Below are 7893 nucleotides of genomic sequence, written 5' to 3'. Positions count from 1 at the left end.
TCGGGAGTGGCCTGTCTCTGCATACACTCAGAAAGCCACAAGTTTCTACATTGAGTGTTTCTAAACCACAGCTTAGCCACCTCACCTTGGAATCACCATTAAGCCAAAAAAAAAAAAAATCTGATCAACCCATTTTGTTTAAAGTGAAGCTGCTACTTCTGCAACTATATAAAAATTACTCCATTTTTTCCTCAACAGATGGGTCCCTTATGTTCAGCATCACACCTGTGTACATTTGTTATTAGATATATTTATAAAAATATTTCCACTTGAGTGTTTTTTATTGTTGCAGATGCTATTTTAACAAGTTGAAGCATCTGAGAGTTGGGGTGCTTTTCCAGAAAATGACAATTTCTATAAAACAGAAAAGGTACTGAAAACCCATCTCAACTATTCTAAGATTTTTTGTTCCTTTTTACTCCATGGAAGGAAATTGAATTAATCTAGGAGTATGCATAGGAATTTCTTTCACTTTGCTTCAAAGCCTTGGAAGTATATTATAATCTTCTCATCATGAAACTCTTTAATGCTAACAGAAAAAAAAAAAGTCTTGGCTTTTACATTAATGGAGGCAGCCTGCAATACAAGTGAGATTTTTCAAAGCATTAATAAATCAGAAATTTTTAATAATTCTTCTTTTTTTTTTTTTCCCTTAGAGGATAACCAAATTGATGTGAACCAATTTCTGGGACTATATTTGTAGCACTGTTTTTAGATTCTATTTTGGTGGTCTGGCTTGGAGCCAGGCTGTTTTTGTTAATTTGGAGTTTTTCTGGCAAAATGGCTCTGTTTTATTATTCCTGACATTTTGCAAAATCTCACTTCAGAGCAGACTTTTCTGAATTCACCAGTGCTTGTGTAGTTATTTTCTACTTAGAAAACCACAGCTGAAAGGAGCAATTAAAAAGCTTGATTGCTGCTTTAAACTTGGAATTTAATCTCTATTTAACACAAATAATCTTCCATTTCAAGATTGTTGGATGCAGCCATTTCCCCTGTCAATGTTAATCGTATTTTGGGGTATGTGCGGACTGTAGGATCTAGCGCTTAGGGATTTAGAAATGACAGGCTCTTACACAAGTGATTCCAGATGGTTGAATTTTTCCTTCAGACCCTGTCCTGCTCTTTCCAAGACATAACTTGTACCAACCATCCCATGATCACAACATGCTGCTTCCTGAGACACGCTTGGTGTAGCTAGGCTGCATCATGCTTCCATAACGCTGCACTGAACCTCTCCCATCCAGACTTGCCAACAGAGTAATACTAAGCCTTCCCAATACTGATACAAAAAGAAACACCTGAAAAATCCCTGGAGTGCAGACAAAAAACAAGGTGAGAAAGCTGAACGCATGGCATGTCTGACTATGGCAGTGGCATGGCAGGCTCCCTGCAGCTCCACTGTCACTAGCAGGGAAGGGAGGTGCTTGGCGCAGAGACAGCTGAGCTGATCCTGGCATCGAGTACTGCAGAGCAGAGCAGTGGCAGCATCCTGGTGACATAGGTCTGTTGAGACTGAGTCCCTGGGCGGTGCTAAACTGCTCACTATAAACTGTCCCCAGTGAGACAAACACGAAGGAAGCGAACTACCGCTCATCTGTCACTTTTGGAAAAGGCAGATGTTCACTTCTGTAGCGTGGCCTACAGAGCCAGGCAGGACTTCACTCACAAGGCAGTCTAGAGCATGTGAGAGCACCGGATCAAAGTCACACCAGTCCAAATTGATTAGATCCTCATTTGACTCAGTTAAACGCTGTCAGCTGCTCTGCAGGAGGCCAAAGTGTTGTGCCTGGATACCTTTACTCCTCTTTCCTCCAAAATACAAAGCTAATTCTATATAAGTGCATAAAACCCACATATGTAAATATAAAGCGAACTTCATTTTTAAGTCTTAAATAAGTGCTAATGGTCCAAGCAAACATAAATAAATAAACAAATGGCTGCATGTGTTTGTTTTATTAAAGGCCGCATTTGCAATTCAGAAATGTCTTCTGGAGCCGTAAGACTTTTCCCAGCTCTCAAGGAGAGAGGGAATCTTCTGTCGGGAAGCCAGCCACCTTGGGTGCTGCACTACTAGTAGCTGTGGATGTGCTGCATCCACCAACTGCAACAGCAGCTCCTGTCTAAAATTTGGGGGTAGCAGCTGCTGTCTCACTAGAGCTTCTCGTGTCAACTCAAGTCCGCTCTTTTTGCACCAACCTAGGCAAGCAGAGCGAGGACACAAAGCCAGATCAAAAGCAGTTGGTGAGACCCAGTGTCCTGATTGCTCTCTTGGTGCACATTATTCTTGTATCCTTGGAAAACTTCCCACCATCAGAAAAATATTTGTCTTGTTTTAAAACAGGAGCATATTCACATGCTCAGGGTTGGTCTCCACTAAACTTCAATATAAACTTTTCTTTCCTGGGCAATAAAAGTTTTCATTATCCTTCTGAGGCGCGGAAAGTCTTTTCATTTATTGATTTTAGATCTCCCAGCAGACTACAGAAAAAAATTACAAACGAGTACTCTGACATTTACCAACTTTTAGTAGATGGTATGTTTTAATAACACAGGAATTAGCAATATTGTCCTTCTGGCTGGAGAAATGATTTATAACACATTGCAGAGCTTTAAGAGGGAGTACTTAATTCTGAGAACAACCCTATGTCCTGGGAAAAAGATGGGAAGAGATAGATAAACAAAATAAATAAACATCTGGAATGGAAATGGTGAGTTAGTATCTGCCTCAAGTGGAAAGTAGAATTCAAGTGTATTTCTTTGCATGCATGTGCAGTAGTTTGGGATCTTAAATCAAGGGAAAGAACATACAGAACCCACCCTGCTTTTCGCTAACGGCCTGCATGCTCTCATCCAACTAATGTTTGTGTTTTCAGTGTAAGCAGGAATACTGTAAGAAGTCCTGGCGAACCAACGGACAATATACTCAAATGGTTAATTTGATGTATTGTTAATTTTTTTTCTTCCCATTACATTTAGATACTCATTTTGCTTCCAAGTTAAAAACTGACAAAGATACGAGATCTGCTGTTTGATTTTTGCCACACAGACCTATCCTGCAGCGTACCTCTAACTGATAAGATTTTAATACCATAAAAATTAGGCTGAGGAGTACCGAGGTAGAGCATTAGGGGTGGATTTATCCCCTTTGCATTGTTCACAGGTCAGCTGAGGATTTCACTGGGGCAGGAGGATGTATGGCTCATACGAGTCAGCAAAGCTGGCTCTGTATGGCGTTTCCTGGCCTTCTGCCAGAGACAGGGCTGCTGAAAGCAAGAGCTCACGGTTAGTGCCGTGCTGAAGTATTCCTGTTGTGGGCATAAAGGTCTCTGCTCCAAAGCAGCGTAATTCAGCGCAGTCCTCAGGATCAGCTTGGCAAGCAGCCCATGGGTACGAAGGCACTTTGTCATTCTCTTTGGGATGTGCTGAACGAATCCTTAGCCGAGGTTTCCAAGTTGTGCCAGTGAGTTACGGTGCAGTGCTGGTCAGTAATTCTGTGTGAGCTCCTACTCTGCCCTGCCAAGAGATGGTTTTACTGTGCCCAGAGGAGGGATGAACTTTTGCAGCTTGCAAAGTACCTGTAATTGCTCTAGCTGAGCCTCAGACTGATTTTTCAGCTTCTTAAGCAAACCAAAAGATGAAAAGAAAAAGCACTCTCCGTTTTTTGTTCTTCTGCAAGCTGACTTTCTGTTCTTCTGAAATATATTTTTTTTTCAGATTAAACAAAACAGTTTTAGAGAATGTTGGAGGGGGTTAATAGACCTAGCCCTATTTCTTACTAATAAGGAAGAGACATGATTTAAGAAGGCACCTTTCAAAGGAGCACCATTTGCTCCTTGTCAATACAGGCCTACAATACAGACTTAATTATTAAACCTGAATGATTCCTTTCTAAAATGTCCTCTGAGATTTCTATTCTTTACGTGTAGTCCCTGCTCTGTTTGTTTCTTCCTCCTCTGTCATCTACCTTTAATTTTTAAATTTAATTTTTAAAAATTCTTTTCACTGTGAGTGTGATTAAAAACACCCCCCATGAACTTTTTTTCCCCCTTGCCCTTGGCTGGGCACTTCACTGTGCACCCAGTTTCCTATTACTGCCTCTTGATGTTGTACACCAGAGCCTGTCTGCACACCATCTATAGCAGCATCCTCCACTTGCCTCCCTTTGCCCAAGGCTCTGCGTGTCCTCCCACCTGCCCTTTCCCCACCACACCTTTGAGCGCCGTGAATTCTGCTTTTCATTCTTTGGTCCTTACACTTGCCCTCAGGACTGTCCCTCCCCAGGTCCCCATCCTGGCCTCCCACTGGCATCGCCACCACCCATCCCTGCTCCTCTCCAAAGCCCCCGAATTCAGTCCTCCCACTTCTGCTGCTGTTCTGTTTTTCTTCTCACCCACTGACATTCCCAACTCTGCAGCTTGGGACCTCTTTAGAACAGGACTTTTTTTTTTTTTTCCAAGAACTAAATAAATTTATCATTAAGGTTCTCCATGGCTCTAATCAGCAAAGAAAAGGTGGAACTACTCTTGGCCTCATAGAAACCTCATGGTAAGACAATACACTGTGAGAGTAAGAAGGACAGATGAAGCAAATGATATTCAGTTCTGCAGCCAGTGTGTTTTTGTTAATCGGTACTGCCATCATTCAATAATCGCAATAATCTTTGTTAGCGTGTCCTGTACACCCATAAGAGAACCTAAACTGGGTTAAATTTTCCCCTTCCACTTTCCAGCCCTCAAGTCTATAGCTGCCTGACCTCCGTGCTTGAGGAGTGAAACTGGAAACTCTTTGACCATGACAACACATTGCTTTTGCTCAACTGTAACTGCTGTTGGGGAAGCTGTAATCGCCCTTCCTCCAGGAGCAGGCCTTGTTGTTCCACATGCCTGGAAATCAGTTGGCTGCTGCGGCCTCTCTCCCAGTTGCCCTCCAGTCTGCTCCCAAACACTACCGGTCCTTGCAAAAATGCGTGTTCAGCATAAACAGCAGAATAAAACCACTGCCTAAGACGGGCTTGAGCAAATGCTGAAGTTCAAGTTGTTCTGTAGCACGGCCTGTGCAGAGAGAAAAGATACCTTGGAGATGACTGACATAACTAGTCCTCCTGCCGTCCTAGTTGTTACTCTATGCTCTAGCATGTAGGATTCCCAGTATGTACTGTGGCCTTGTTACAGAAGCAGGTATAGGACAGAAAAGAAACCAAACAAAACATCTCACCCCCCTGCACTCTCACAGCCTAACAGTGTGGAGCGTGGGGCTGCACTGAGCCCCAGAAAAGCAGAGGGTGCAGGAACCCGTATGAAGTGCTGCAAACATCTGCTGACTGATTTTTCCAACACTAACTATTCCCACAGTGACATACAGCCTTTTTTTGTGACTTCAGCATGTCTCATGCTGTCAGTCTGTAGCTAGGAGCACGTGTGTAAGCAGGTGAACGATTACCAGGAAAGATGAGGTAATGCAGTTTCACCCGTGATGTGAAACCTCCTGGCCTCCGTGAGCATCTTGATAAGGCTGGCTCCACTGCGCCTGGCAGGTGTGCGCTTTTTGAAAGGCAACGTAGAGAAACATATCCCAGGAATCAAACGACAGGTCTAAAAAGGCCTGAGACACAGCTTTGCGAGCAGCTTTTGGTTTGTTTCCTTCTATCACAAGCCTTATCGTGGATATGACTTTGTGAACGGACTCATTGTCAAGGCCCTTAGCTTTACTACCAGGTAAAGAGACCAGCAGCAGGCTGTGCTAACAGAGCTTTGTAATTAAACCAGGTGAGAGCTAAAACCATATTGAAACAGTTCCACATTTTGAAGCCTTTGAAATCCCAAACTATGTCGGATTTTTGTAGCTTAAGCAGCCTTAGCTATCTGCCTTAGGTCGTCTTCGAGCCAGGGATGATCTCACGACAGGTATCACATCGCATGTTCCTTTCCTGTTCTCCCAAGGTCTAATGCACAAACAAGACAATACTACACTGAATATTTATTTAAAAAAAACCAAAAACCCTGAAACCAAAACCTATAGATATATCAGTTTCAAAATCAGTGAAGATGTGGCACTGGTAAATATAAAATGCTTTTTCTTAAAAGTTAATGTCCTGCTCCTTATTAGTGGGAAAGTTGATTTTATAACATTTTACTGAATGAGATTAAGTCAAAGCCATTCTCTTCAGAAATGAAGCCCTCTTTTAAAACCAGTTAAGTTACCCAACCTGGGGGTTTCAACCTGGGGGGAGCAAAGTAAAGGAGAGAGTGACTTGATCCAAGGCCCCTGCCTTCAGAGGGAGTATTGCTGATTTCTGGATTAGGTTCTCTTGTAAAAAGTGACGTAAGTGATGGTAATGGATGCAAACACAGTGCTATTGGATCACTTGGCAGCATGAATTTAATGATGTCAGATGCGAACTCCTCTGCAGTATGCTGATTCACGGCGCAAAATATGTTACGTATGTTGGTTTTATGCCAGTGGCAGGAAGACAAACAATACCTCAGCCAAAAGAAGGTGTTATAATACTTTATAATTCCTTACACATACCTTATATAAAAACAATTCAGACAGGCTGTGCAAGTCTCTAGGACAAGACATATCTCCTACCTATCTTTTTTGAACCAGTATGAGCTGGCAGAGTGAGTTTGTCCAGCACTTTTGCAATCCATGCCTCTTAGATATAGTACTAGACACCCTAAATTATCTTGTCAAACCACAGCCTAAGTACATCATTAAACATGCTATTTCATACAAAGTTTCAATCTTACAAGCACAGTCATGCAGCTAAAGTCTTCTCTGAAAACACCCATGTGGTCAGGGGAACCCCTCGTGTGCTCAGAATTAAGTAATTAGCTGAGAAGTTGCACGAAAGGGGCATTAATCCATGATTCCCACATCTCAGTTTGGCCATAAACCTGGCAGTGTTTAGCTAATACTCCAGAAATAATTCCAGACTGGAAGGATATCTTTCCACCCTCAGACGGAGGTATTAAACAAGATGAAGTTTTCTGCACTTGTGCTATAATATGTTTGCTCAATCTCTGAGGCAGGGTTTCTCAAGCAGTTCGTGTACCAAAAGGTCCAGAGGCTCTCGGCGGTACCAGAGGCGCACTCTGCACTGGAAAATATGGAAGCGCACATCCTAGAAAAATGTTTTCCTCTTGTTAAAATATGAAGTGCTGTTCTTTCCTTTGCTGGGCTCTTCAATAGAAGGTAAATATCAGGAAGAATGTTTGCATATGCCTCTACAAAAATCAAGGATGCCCTTGCCCATCATTTTCACCAGAAATCTATTTGAAAAATAATGTCCTATGTATAATAACATCATCTGCGAAGAGACATTTGGAGTTCCTCGAAATATTTCAGCATGCTTAAAAGACACCTGAAGCAAAGATGTCAGAAACATGTTGGGCTGAGGCTGAATATTTTGAAACCTGGTTTTTTGACTGTATTCAGCCCTGTTAATTAAGAGGGCTAATCAATGTGTTACAGAACATTTTATTATCTTCCCAAATTCATTTGAGATCACTACTGAAGAAAATACATGGCAGTGTTTTAACCACAGCAGGTGTCCCAAAAAATCAGATACTTCAGTTTGCTTAAACAGAAAAGGCTTCCTGAGGAAAAGAGGAGATTTATTTTCATAGTAGGGTGGAAAACATAATAACCTGTCTCCAGAGAGGCTGTAAGCTGCCAGCAGTAAATATGTAACAAATAAAATGTAAGCCAATAACCAGTTTAGTGTTGTGCCTTTAACCTGAAATCATCTGTATGAGCCCAACGTAGGGCAGAACATCAATTATCTCCTGGCACCTGAGCTATGTCAGGGCAACACCAAGCTGGAGTAGAGGACATTTTCGTACATGTTACCCCATCCATGTTAACCGTACACAGAGCTTTCACATTACG

The sequence above is a fragment of the Buceros rhinoceros genome, unplaced genomic scaffold (assembly GCF_000710305.1).
Source record: "Buceros rhinoceros silvestris isolate BGI_N320 unplaced genomic scaffold, ASM71030v1 scaffold36904, whole genome shotgun sequence".
Classification (NCBI taxonomy): Eukaryota; Metazoa; Chordata; class Aves; order Bucerotiformes; family Bucerotidae; genus Buceros; species Buceros rhinoceros.
Note: the sequence above shows the minus strand (reverse complement) of the source record.